The sequence below is a fragment of the Oryctolagus cuniculus genome, chromosome 1 (genome assembly GCF_051225735.1).
Source record: "Oryctolagus cuniculus isolate XC-2025 breed Fujian yellow rabbit chromosome 1, ASM5122573v1, whole genome shotgun sequence".
Classification (NCBI taxonomy): Eukaryota; Metazoa; Chordata; class Mammalia; order Lagomorpha; family Leporidae; genus Oryctolagus; species Oryctolagus cuniculus.
The window spans coordinates 172,314,819-172,328,323 of record NC_142867.1 but is presented as its reverse complement, the minus strand read 5'-3'; the positions used below and the strand labels follow the sequence as shown (position 1 = coordinate 172,328,323).

At 35.3% G+C, this 13,505-nt stretch overlaps 1 protein-coding gene across 2 annotated transcripts in view; it reads left to right on the top strand.

Annotated features, from left to right (window-relative positions):
* PTPRD (protein tyrosine phosphatase receptor type D) overlaps positions 1 to 13,505 on the top strand; it is a 1,783,257-nt gene that overhangs the window by 638,912 nt on the left and 1,130,840 nt on the right. For both annotated transcript variants that reach the window (XM_089316625.1, XM_089316627.1), the window contains one exon: positions 6,695 to 6,728. The gene's annotated coding sequence lies outside the window, so the exon portion shown is untranslated. The remainder of the gene's footprint in view (positions 1 to 6,694; positions 6,729 to 13,505) is intronic.

Sequence of the window (13,505 nt, the reverse complement as noted above, 5' to 3'; positions counted from 1 at the left end):
AGCCCTGCCTCTATGTAACTGACCTACATGTAGTTTTCTACTCCATGCTTAAAATACCAGTATGAATTATAAGTCTTCTACTTCCCCCACTATATTTTCTTTGTAATTACTACACTATTATTTTTTTCCTATAACTAACTCAACTTTTTCAATATAAGATTATACAGTGGTGGGCAGAGGATGAATAATGTTCTCTATTCATAAATAAAACAATTCAGCTGACTGAATAATTATTAGTTTATGTGTGTGAGGCAGTTTATTCCTTGTGAGAATCCTGTGAAGGAGATAATCTGAGTCCCCACTTTTTCAGATGGGTGTGAAGAAACTGAGCCCCATTGTGGTCAAGTAATTTGCTCCAAGCTGAAGAGAGAGGAGCTGTGAAAACTAAGATTTGGAATAGGTTTTGGACAACACAATTTATATTCTAAGTCACTACAGTATTATGGTATATATACTATGGAATACTACTCAGTGGTTTAAAAAAAGGAAATCCTGTCTTTTGCAATAAAATGGATCCAGTTGGAAACCATTATACTTGGTGGAAGAAGCCAGACTCAAAAGACAGATGCCATGTGTTTCCCTGATCTGTGGTAACTAATAGAGTACCTAAAATGTAATGTATTGGAATGAAATTGACATTTTGAGAGTCAATAATTTTTATAGCCCTTGTCTCTACTGTGGAAGAAAACTGTTTTTCTCTTCATACTATTTTTGAACTCCTTACTTAGTGTAGGGTTAATCTTATGAGTGTAAAGTAAACTGAAAATAGATCTTTGTAAAAATTAAGAGTGGGAATAGAGGAGGGAGGAGGAAGAAGGGTAAGTGTGTGGGTAGGAGAGAGAGTAGGATGGGAAAATCATTATGTTCCTAAATCTTGATATGCAAAATACATGAAATTTGTTTGCCTTAAATGAAATTTCAAGAAAAAAAGTAAATCACTACAGTATACTGATTTCCAATGAAAATAGTTGATGTTGTTGTAGAAAAACTGAAATGACGAAATTTTTCTCATATCCTATCACCCAGAGATATCCACTCTTTTTCAATTTATACATCTATTCCATGTATCTATTGTCGTTGCTTTTTCTGTGTATATTTCCAACAGAATTGTGTCTCATTGCAAAACATGTACAGGTAGATTTATAGAGCCATATTCATATTCACCTTATGTGGAAGCAACCTAAATCTTTGACAGTTCTGATATTTGAATTGGAACAATGGACAGCAAAGGTGTGTGGCCTAGCAGTTAAGACATCTACATCCTATACGGGAGTGCTTGTGTTTGATAGTGACTCTAGCACCTGACACCACCTAATACAGACTATGGGAGGCAGCAGTGGTAGCATAAATAAGTGGTTTCCTGCCAACCTCATGGGAAACCTAAGTTGAGTTCCCATCTCCTTGCTTTAGCCTTGGCCCAGCCCTTATGATCGTGGACATTTGGGAAGTTAACCTGAAGCATTCATTTCTCTCTCTCTAATTATTTCAAATAAATTTAAATTTTTTTTTAATTTTTTAAAAATAAAAATATTTGATAAATGGCCCAAGTGCTTGGGCCCCTGTACCCGAATGGGAGACACAGAGGAGGCTCTTGGCCTCAGCTCTGGAGGTTGCAGCCATTTGGAGACTGAATCATTGTATGGAGGCCCTTATTGTCTCTCCTTTTCTGGCTGTAACTCTACCTCTCAAATAAATAAAATCTTTTTAAAAAGTATTTGTTGTGTTTCATGCAGTTTATCAGTTTTTTAAGTGGGATTATTTACTACTGGTTATCAATGTTTGACATATCTTTCTGATAAAAATGGCCAACTTTAATTTGTATTTTTACTTTTGTCCTGTAAAAACTTACATAACTCAAGTGACTGTGAAGTAAGTTTATTGCAGCAAAAAGAAATATACCCTTGTTTGGCCTTCTGGTTTGACAAAGAAAGGTTATTTTGTGTTTTGGCTCAGGGATGTTTGTTATATATTTGTAATAATGGTCAATTATACCAGTTCCCTTCATTCCAGATCCTTTCCCCTCACTGTCACTTCAGTCCAAGTCCTGGACTCATGACTGATAATGGAAAATAAGGACTGAAGTTTTTGTTACAAGGAAAAGTAAATGCCAAAGGAAAAAAAGCCTGATGCACTTAGAAAAGTAGGAAATTCCTCTGACCATTTATGTATACATCTGAGTATGTGTGTTTAATAGAGACAGACATTTGATATGTATGTTTTACAGCTGCATGTGTTTATTTCAGTCATACTATTAGAACTCATAAGAACTGCATTGCAAAAACAATTTTCTGTGTCCTGAGTTGGTATCTTTTTGCATTTTACTTCATAATTATTTCTATAATTTGTTCTACAAGTCAATATAGAAGTAGCTGGCTCAGTTCTACCTCCTGTCTAGTTTAGATATGCAGAGATGGCGGTAATGAATATTTAATTTATTCTACATTTTATTTTTTAACAAATCATATGACCAGTTAGGATGATATCCAACTTGGTATTCTATTTCTACATTCAAATTCCAGGATTTTTTTCATAGAAAATGGGCACCCTACATAAGAATTTAATAGTCAAATATGGAGAAGCGTATGGCTAGAGTTATTTGCATAAATTTGTATTTGAAAATTCCTCAGGAACATCCTTCAAAATATTTTCTGTGAGCACATGTGCAATTCATATATTACTTGATCTGGATGAATCCTTCCTCACAATCCTTCCAGCATCTCTGAATTAAAACCAAAGTCTCCAATCTACTTGTTTTGTTTTGTTTTGAAGTGACAAGTAATTAGTGTACATATTGCTGGGACACAGTGCAATGTCTTGATACATGTATACATTGTGTAATAATCACATCAAAATATTTAACATACTCATCACTTCATATATTTTTCATTTCATTGAGGCAAGAACATTTAAAATTCCCTCTTCTACTTGTTTGGAAATCTTCACTCCAATATCATTAACTGTAATCACACTACTGCACAATATAATACCAGAATTCATTCCTCCCAATCTAACTCTGATTTTTTACCGAAGTTTTTGATAGTTTCTCATTCTTCATAGTTATATACTTAGATAATTATCTGTCTAACTGGGAAGATAGACATATTTTATAGATGCCATGCTCAGAACCTAATCAAAATGCAGAGAACAAAGGAAAGAAAATTTGAGTGAATCAATGTGGTGATTTAGATACATATGTTAGGGACTGTAGATCATTGAAAATATCTTATAGTAGAACTGAAGACTTTAACTGGTCCTGCTTTTTGGCATTTCAGTTACAAGGCAGAAAATATTTCAGTTACAGGACAGTTACTCATTAAAATCTTAACACTGGGGACCAGTGCTGTAGCATAGTAGTTTAAGCCCCAGCCTGCAGTGCCAGCATTCCATATGGGCAATAATTCGAGTCTGGGCTTGCCCACTTCCAATCCAGCTCTCTGCTAATGGCCTGGGAAAACAGCAGAAGATGGGCCAAGTTCTTGGGCCCCTACATCCACATTGGAGATCCAGAAAAAGCTCCTGGCTTGGGATTGACCCAGCTTTGGCCATTGTGGCCATTTGGGAAGACTTTTCTCTGTCTTTCCCTCTCTCTTTTTAACTCTGTCTCTTAAATAAATAAATTAATCCTTTTAAAAATCTTATTAGAAAATATTAGTATGTAATTATTAGATGTTTCACATTTCTTTCCAGTGGGAACATATATAAGTAGATAGGTAGTTGTACATATGTACATAAACACACAAGGTTGTGCATATTTACTTAGTTGACATATAAAAATTGAATATATGGATACTTTGTTGTATATTAATAATTGTATACCTTGTATAATATTCAAATCAAGGTAAATATCTGAATGAGGGTACCTCAAATGTTTTTGGAATACAGAATTGAAACATAACTGTTTTGATTCAAAAATATTTTAAATCCACACATTTAAAGAGTCTTAAAAAACTTGTGAAAAATATGTATTGTGAACTGTTATGCATGGATACCAAACAATTTTTGCACTATAATAAACTTACCTTTCAATTCCATTGTTCCCATGAACTTTTTGAGGCACCCTCATATCTCCAAAAGCATGTACCATTTCTTTGTGCTGAAAACATTTGAAATCCTTTCTTCTAGTGAAATTTTTTTCTTAAATTGTGGTTGTCTGTTCTGTGAAACAGGAGTCTATTATTGAATCAAGTTCTCAGGAAGTCTTTGATCCCTGAAGTCCTTTTTCCAACTAAATTTGCATTCCTCTGGTACAAAATTGCAAGACAACAATAAATTCAGCAGTGCTTATCACTAGCAATTTTCTATTCCCTCCACTATTAATGCTAGCCCCAACAAACCAGTTAGTAGATTAAGGTCCACACTGTTTTTTAATAAAAGTCAAAGCAATATAGATAACAGTTAAGTGTTACCATTTACAACAAAATTCAATTATCCACTTTATTAATATTTTTAAAAGTGCTTATAAAAATATCTGATCATTTTCATTAAAATTTTGACTCTCATTGTTCAAACTGTCCACTTATACCTGGTTGAAGTCTGTGATTATCAATACATTTTAAATTACTGGGTGATATTCTATTCTAGAAGGTTCACTAAATAACAGGGCTTTTTTTTATTTTGAAAAGTTACATTTCCCTTAACTGTGTGTTTGATCTATGTTATCTTCTGTAAGTACTGGAGGGATTGGAATAAAGAACAAAAAATCCAAAAAGCTGAATAGAAAATCTCAGTCAGTGTTTAGGTACAAAGATCCTAATATAATTCTCTATCACTTAGCAAATTAAGAAAGCATTGCTTTTACTTAAATTCTCTTGTTAGAACCTTTTAATAATCTAAAATTTTATACAGTACAGTAATATACTTTCTTGATATATAACATTTCATGAAAACTAAAAATTCCTTAAAAAGGGGGAATAGCCAGTCTAAAATCATATGAGGCAAACAGAACAAAGCAAAATAAAAACTGGTATAAGTAACTGCAAATAATTGTTTGCTTCAAACTAAAGTCAAGCAGGAGACCAAAGGATGAAGCAATGTGGTGTATAATGCACGTGTATGTTTCTCAGAGACAGGATCTGATTTGGTTTAGTTGGTAGGAGTATAGAATTACCAATAAGGAAATGATATAAGTTCATTCTCCACAAAATTCCAGGTTCTGTTGTCTATGATGATGCTATTAATTTTAGTTTTGTTGCCAGGGTAACCCTGTTTAGTTTAAGGCAAATCCGTCACTATTCCTCAGGACACTCATTTAAAACATATGTAGTGACATCATAGTCCCTGTAATTATTATTACCTTTCCATACAAAATTTAGGCCTGAAGAAAATGTCTACACTCTTAATTTTTCAAAAAAGAATACTCTTGTATACTATAAAAAAGTCTGAAAGATATGGCCTAAAATTTTTTTTAAAGACTTATTTATTTATTGGAAAGGTAGAGTTATAGAGAGGAAGAGGCAGAGAGAGAGAGAGGTCTTCTGTCTGCTGGTTCACTCCTCAGTGGCTGGAGCTGAGCTGATCTGAAGCCAGTAATAAAAGGCTTCTTGTGGTTCTCCCTTCTGGGTGCCGGGGCCCAAGTGCTTGGACCACCTTCCACAGCTTTCCCAGGCCATAGCAGAGAGCTAGATTAGAAGTGGAGCAGCCAGGACTCCAAATGATGCCCGTATGGGATGCAGGCACTGCAGGCAGCTATGCCACAGCACCGGCACCCCTAAAATAATTTACCAATAGAGGCAAATTTATTGCACAGCAGGTTAACCTACTACTTGGAATACCTACATCCTGTATCAGAATTCCTAAGATCAAGTACTTCCTCTGCTTCTAATCTAGTTTCCTGCTAATGCATTTGGGGGGCAGCAGATGGTATCCCAAAGATTTTAGTGCTTGCCACCCATGTGGGAGACCTGGATGGAGTTTCTGGCTCCTGGATTTAGTCTGGCATAGATCCTACTTTGCTGCATGCGGATGTTGGACAAATGTCCAGAGAACAGAAAATCAATCACTCTTTCTCTCTCTCCCTCTCTCTCTCTCTCTCTCCCTCTCCCTCCCTCCCTCCCTCCCTTTCTCTCCTCTCTCTCTCCCCCTCTCACTTCCTTTCAAAAAAAAAAAGAAAAATGAAGAAATAAATATTTTATAAAATTTTCATTTAGGGAAACATCAGAAAATAGTGGTAAATAAACTTGAAGGGTAGAATGAGTGTGCATTAAAAAATTACAGAAGAGAATCTTAGAAAGTTAGAATAGGAGCAGCTAAGCAAGGAACCTGAACAGTATACCAAATAGTTCAGCATCTTTTCTGTATAGACTAAAGAGAATTTCTGAGCTCAGGAAGGTGATGTGTGTGGCACTATCAGGGCTGTGTGTTACAGTATTTCAAGATTGTGTTTGTATCGGAAACAAGATTGTATTAAGTTGATGAATCTATTTCTTTCTACCTTTTAAACCTGCTGTCAGAAGAAAATATCAATACAAAATATACCACGTTAGGAAGGCTTGAATAAAAAAGAACTTCTTATCTATTTTGGCCCTAAAATCATGGTGAAGAAACACTTTCAACAGAAAGCTAAGTGATTGATATACACAGTATCTTCATTGCTGATTTATTTTACTTCTATGGATATATTTGTTAAGTATTTGAAGATATTTTAAAAGCTTTTGGTGATTTTTATTATAATAAAAATATATTTCTGTTATTTCAGATGATGGTGCCCCTGCATTAGCTGAGCAACTGTGGTGAGTTTGGTTTTTCTTCTCAAATATGCATGAAATGTTTTTCTTTCTGAGATTCAAAATGATTTATTTTGCCTCTAAAACCTTTGGTTAATTAATTTTGTTGAATGAGTTTTCCTCAGGCAATTTATTAGACATTTTAAAATACTCATTCTTTTCTTTTTCAATTAAAACTAAGATTTTAGTTTTCAATTTGATTTTGTCAGTGGAGGGGTGCCTTTTCCACAGATGTTTCACATATTCAAACTTTAACAATCTCTCAGAGAAGTAATATCTTGTTTCAGTGTTATAAGAAATATCTTCCAGTGTTTATATTTATAGTGATATGCCCAACACTTACTGATACAAGTGCTTACTTTTTTTGTTTTCTCTCATAATTTAAAAAGAAGGGCAGGAAGAAAAAGAATTTGCATGACTAAACATAGTGTCCTTACTTTTCTATGTGTATTCTTTGAATACTAAGATAAGTTGCTACCTTGTTATGTCTGCCCTAAGAGATTAAACCCAACATATATGTATGCATTTCCTGGACTGCCAAATTGATATTTTCAATAATTCTTTTTACATTGCCGTACTTTATAAAAAGATAAGAGTTTATATCATCAGATTGTTACCCATTTTACTTCCTTGAGTGGTTACCAGTTTTCCTCCACATACAGTTGCAATAAGGGAAAGATTATGAAAGAGCACTTTCATATTGCCCCTACCCTGTACTTTGGAAAAGACTTTTTGGTAAAACAGAAGATGACCAGAGTGGTGGCAGACAGGAAGGAAGTTTGGAAGTTTAACAAAAGTTTACATAGGTTTTGAATAAGAAATAATATGGCAATTAGTGACGGATGTTACGTGGTGTGATTTAGGGAGAAACAAATGTTGGAGAGGAAAAATCTTTGGAGAGTCTTACTTTATGTTGTATTGGTGATTGCTTCTCAAAGTTTAATATGCCTATGTGTTGGCTGGTCTATCATGTCAAAGTGCAGGTTCTAATTCAGTGAATCTGAAGCAGGGTCCAAGAAAATGCATCTCTATGTACTTCTGGATGATGCCAAAGCCCAGGAGTCACACTGCAAATCCTCTCCCTATTGCTCCTTCAATCATGACCCTAATTTTGAAGCACTTGATTTGCATTTGTTTTAGTGCTTTTATTTCACTGTGTAAAGATCAATCATAGGATGACAACAGAAGTGCCCAGTTTTCATCTAGTCACAAGAAGCTGGCCTTTACTAACTCCCTCTGTATTCCCTCTCATCTTATTAATCTGTGGTAAACTGTACAGGATTAAGAATAATCAATGACTTTGAGTCAGGTAATTGTCAAGTGATAAAAATGTAAAATTTTATTTTTTAATGGTATTCTTCAAATACTATAATCTATTCAAAGGCAATCATACCATCACCTTATAGTAGTCATATTACAAAAAACAACAACATGGTGTGGGTATTTGGTAGCCACGGCCATAAAACAAGAAGACATTATCATCATTCCTGAGTTTGAAAGTAGATTGCAAAAAAAGTATAGGAATGAAATGGACATTTTATCATATGATTGTCATTTTTAGCCCTTGTTGATACTCCTGTGGAACTATGGTCTTCCTAATTTTCACTTGATGAATATTATGGCTAATGGTGAATTAAGCCTGTGAATATACAGTGTACTAAATTTATGTCTGCAAAAAAAAGCAGAAAGTTGTTGATTTTAGTCTTGCAAATATAGTATGATGGTTTTGGTTTTGTATCACAGTCCATCAAAATTATGAGTGACACCTAATGTAGTCCTCAGCTTGTTCAGATCCCACAGATGTTCAAAAACAGAATGGTTATGCAAGTGAGGGTGAGTTACCATTTTAATGGTCAACAGGCCTAAGTCACTGGTGTAAATAAATCAGAAACTTCCTTAAACCCAGAGGATTGTAGAAGCCTTGGAGAAGGCCATGGAAGTACAATTTGCAAAATCAATCTGAACTTTTGTACTAAAACTTTTATTCTGGATCAGTGCTCCTTAAGCTGGAGTGTTTATTTGAATCATCTGTAAATTTGAGATAAAAAGTAACTGCTGAGCACCATCAAGACCAAATTAACTCAAAGTCCCTCAAGAGGAAGCCTGCTATCCAAGCGTTGATGCTCCAGCTCCCTGTTGAACCCATGGTAAATGTTCCTAAGAATATGCATTTTCAGCAGCTCTCAAGTGATGCTGATGTTACTGATAGTCTGTGGGCCACATTTGTAAGCACCAAGAACCTACTCATATGTTCAGAGCATGTCAGTATTGCCTGTATGCTGGAAGTGGAGAATGGGAACGGAAAGGTAGAAAGAAGAGATGACACATACAAATGCATACTCTGGCTAGAACATGCAACTCCTGTGGCTGGCCTTGTGGCTGGCAGGTTAATTCTCTGGCATCCCAGTCTTGGGTGTTCTGCTTCCAGTGCATCTTCCTGCTAATGCACCTGGGAAAATAGCAGAAAATGTTCCAAATGCTTGTGTGCCCGCCAGCAATGTGGGAGACCTGGATAGAGTTTCAGGCTCTTGGCTTCTGACTAGATCAATCCTGCCTGTTACAACAATTTGGGGAACTATTAGATAGAACGTCTATATTTCTATGTATCTTCTGTATCTCTATCTATTCCTTTTTATCTCTGTCACTCTAAATAAATAAATACATAAATACATCTTTTTAAAATATACGCAACTCCTCACATGAGTAGATCCATGTGTCCTTGGAAAACTCCAAGCATCAAAAAATTAAATCATGAGATACCTGAACTTGCATTAATAAAGTCCACTTGATTTCAGTGCATTGCAAATCAAACGGTACAAACATATATTTGCACAATTGTTACAAATACAGATGTAAAGTTGGGGGTATAGTGATCAGGGATTTTAAATTGAATGACCATCCAAGATGATTTTAACCAAGATCAAATCTTTGAAGCCAAATTTTTAAAAAGATTTATTTATTTGAAAGAGTTACCGAGAGAGAAGGAGAGACAGAATGAAAGTGCGAGAGTATGAGTGAGAGAGATCTTCGATCTGCTGGCTCCCCAGATGGCTGCAATGGCTCGCACTGGGCCAGGCGGAGGCCAGGGGCTAGGAGCTTCATCTGAGTCTCCTGTGTGGGGGGCAGGGGCCCAAACATTTGGGCCATCTTCTGATGCTTTTCCCATTAGCAGGGACCTGGATAGGAAGTTGAGCAGCTGAGATAGGAACCGGCACTGATATAGAATGCTGGCATCACAGGTGGTAGTTTTACCCGTTATACCACAACCCTTAATACACTGGCTCCTGAAGCCAGTGTATTAAGACCACACACCACCACCTTTCCTAGCCTTATTTCAGCATGCATGGATTATTCCCCTTTATAATGTTTCTCATTTTTACTTGTAATACATGAGGTCCAAGTTTCAAACTGTATTTTTTTTTTACACTCAAGACACAATCATACACAATCTGTGTTTCAGTTTTCTTTTGCTTCAATCACAATTAATAATACCAGGAAAAAATCTTCAAAAAGATTGAATACTAAGGTCAAAAGAATGGAACCACACCATCAGTGGTCTACAAAAGAACTCATTTACTTAAAAATCAAACAAAATAAAGGTCCATAAATACCTTTAATCCAAAGTTATAGAATATGTCACCTTCTTCTTTAAATCTCCCCCTACTTTGAATCTCTGTAGATGCTAAGAGAATTGTGAAACACTATCAGGAATGTATTGGTGGAATATTAGGGGTGTTAGTGTTGGCATTAGTGCTAATAGTGGTGATATTTGTTATAATGGTGGTAGTCGTTGAGAAGCATTGATTGTAATTATTTTTTATTTAGCGTATTTTTTCATATCAATTTTTAATGTGATATTAATATAGAGTATAAGTAAATGTACTTATTCATAAAGCATCTAAATCACTATTGAATTATACTCTTTATTATTTTCTTCAATCTATTCCACAATTTTGTGGGTTAGTACAATCATTTCCAATTCTGTAGAACTGGAGCATCTGAGGATAGTAAGCCTTAAACTCTTCACCCAACTCACAGTGCTAAACTGGATAGTGATCCAAAATGCAAGAATTCTCTCACTGTTTTTACAAACACTCTTAATCTCATTGGCTTTAAATAACTTCTTGTTATTCCCCATGATTGCGTGGGTAGACTGGGTAGCTATTCTGTTCCACCACGTTTTGGCTGGACCCGCTCCTGTGGCTACACTGAAGTAGGAGCATAACTGGAGGCTTCATTTCCCCATGTGGCCTCTCTTCTTTAATGGCGACTCATCCTCCAGATGCTTTCCACGTGGCAGAATAGCCTAGACTTTCCACCTAGCATGAACCTGATTTCCAAGGAGTATTCTGAAAAACAGGCCCCACTGGAAATTCCTTCCCTATATAATGCTTGCTAAAATCTGGTTGGTCAAGGTAAGTTATGAGGCCAAGCCCAAGGTTGTTGTAAAAAAGACCAAACAAGAGCCAGTATACCTGGAGGTATGGTTTGCTCTTCTACAGCTGATATGTTTGACTGCAATTATTATAGGATATATTTGTTAGAAAAGTTATTTATTCACTTGAACAGTAGAGTCACAGAGAAGGGAGAGAGAAAAAAAAAAGAGGGATGTAGGAGAAAGAGAGAGAGAGAAAGAGAAATGAGATCTTCTATCTGCTGGTTCACTTCCCAAATGGCTGCAATGGCCGGGGATGGGCCAGGCTGAAGCCAGGAACCTGGAACTCCACCCTAATCTGTAGTCTGGGTTTCAGGATCCCAAACACTTGGGCCATTTTCTGCTGCCTTCCCAGGTACATTAGCAGGGAGCTGAGTTGAAAGTGGAGCAGCCAGGTCTTGAACCAGTGCCCATATGAGATTCCATAATGGGTAGCAGTTTTACCACTACACCATAACACTGACCCCTATAGTATATTTTAACTACTATGGTATACTCATTTTCTGAGGGGATTGAAAATGAACACTGGAAGAAAGCAAAATACAAAATATTGTTGAAAAGACATAAACAGATGTAACCTGGGTTATTTCAATAATAGTAGGTCAAATAAGTATCCTATATGAAATTCATTATGGAAATTCAACATGGAGGTAGATAAGATTCAAAGTTCAGAAATTCAGAGATTTTGAAAGGATCTCCCTGGTGTCTTTTTATCAATTCAGCTTGGTATCATGGCAAAGTTGGCAACATTGTGAATTTTTACAAACTGAATTTCTAACTCTTGCGCTAATGTAGGATTCTGTTTTGACAAGTACATGTTTGTATGTAAGTAACAAGGGAAACAACAGGGGTTTGAGATCTGCTTAGATTCCCATATTGTATCTCAGGTAAATCCTTAAGGGTGATCTCCAAAGTCATGCAGAAAAGGCATTGGTCTGAAAGATTCAGAAGGAAGAAGCCCCCTGCTATTACCAAAGACCTATCTGTTATGTAGAGAACCCTCTAATGGTGAAGTTGTGAATAACTTTGAATTTTAAGCAAGCTTATGTCACAGTGGAAATGTCAGAATGACTTCACTGGAAACAAATACCTCACAGTAAATAGGCTGTTTGCTGTAAGGCTGTGATTACTCTACTACACTGTCCTCATTGAGGGCCACAGAGAATCTTGAATGTTCAGCGAGACCGTAATAAAAGTTTTGCCTCGCTGCATTTCAGGCTATTTTTCTTCCAGAAACTCCACAGATAACATCTGTCTCCAGGACTATAAATTTGGTAGTTTTTACAAGCCCTAAATTTTCTCTATTGCTTAAGAGTAGTAGGGATCAACAGCTGACTCCCATCATTTAGAGACTAACAATGTGGAAAATTGAGTGGGCTCAATATGATTGCCACTCAAGGGTTCTCCCTGTGAACCAAAGTCTTCCTTAAAATTTTGTGATAAATTCCAAATAGAAAGGGAAAAAAAAAACAGCAAAATTGGGTGTTAAAAAGCATGTTTTTCCTTTTTTTAGCAAAGAATAGGAGTATGGAAGCATTCCTGTCTGTTGTGATTAGACGTAAAACCATTTCTCATGTTCTTCCTGGGAGTTCAGTTCTTCTAATCAAGAAAAACTAAATCCATATTACTATAAATGGCAGAGAACTAATGCCCTAATAAATCAAATATGGATTTCTAAGTTGTACCAACAAAATAATTGAATTCATATACAAATACTGAGTCACATATACAAAATGCAAAACAGGTAATTGTGCAATCAAATGGGAGCCTTTGATTAAAGTCATTGTATATGTAAATTCATCATTTGCTAGAGCAGTCATATTTTGGTACATGCATCCATAATTAGTGATTTCTAATTTAAGGTAGTCAGGCTCATGGCAAGAAATAGTCTTACCTAATGGATCTCATGCTATACCTGTTAGTAAAAAATCATATTTTTAATTTTTAACCACATTCTTGTTATATAAATATTACATTTCTAATTTAATATTTAAATTTAAATATTTAAAATTACTAATACCATGTAAAAATCAATTAGTTTTAGCCTTTTATATTGAAAATAGTTATACAAGTCCTTCTTTAGAAAACACTGGTGATTTTAAGATGAATATTCTTCGATTTTGAGCTTTATTCCAAATGAGAAATCAGAAAATTGATAGAATATATAGAATATCCATGATCATAAACCCTACATGTATTTCCAATTTTCATTAAGATTTTAAAATTTCTCAGGTGTAATTAAAAATCAATTAGTTCACTTAATATTCCTGTAGTCTCTTATTTTTTTCTTAAAGTACCCCTTAATTTAGTGGTGCATATTAAATAATATCAGGTTTTGTTAAATATCA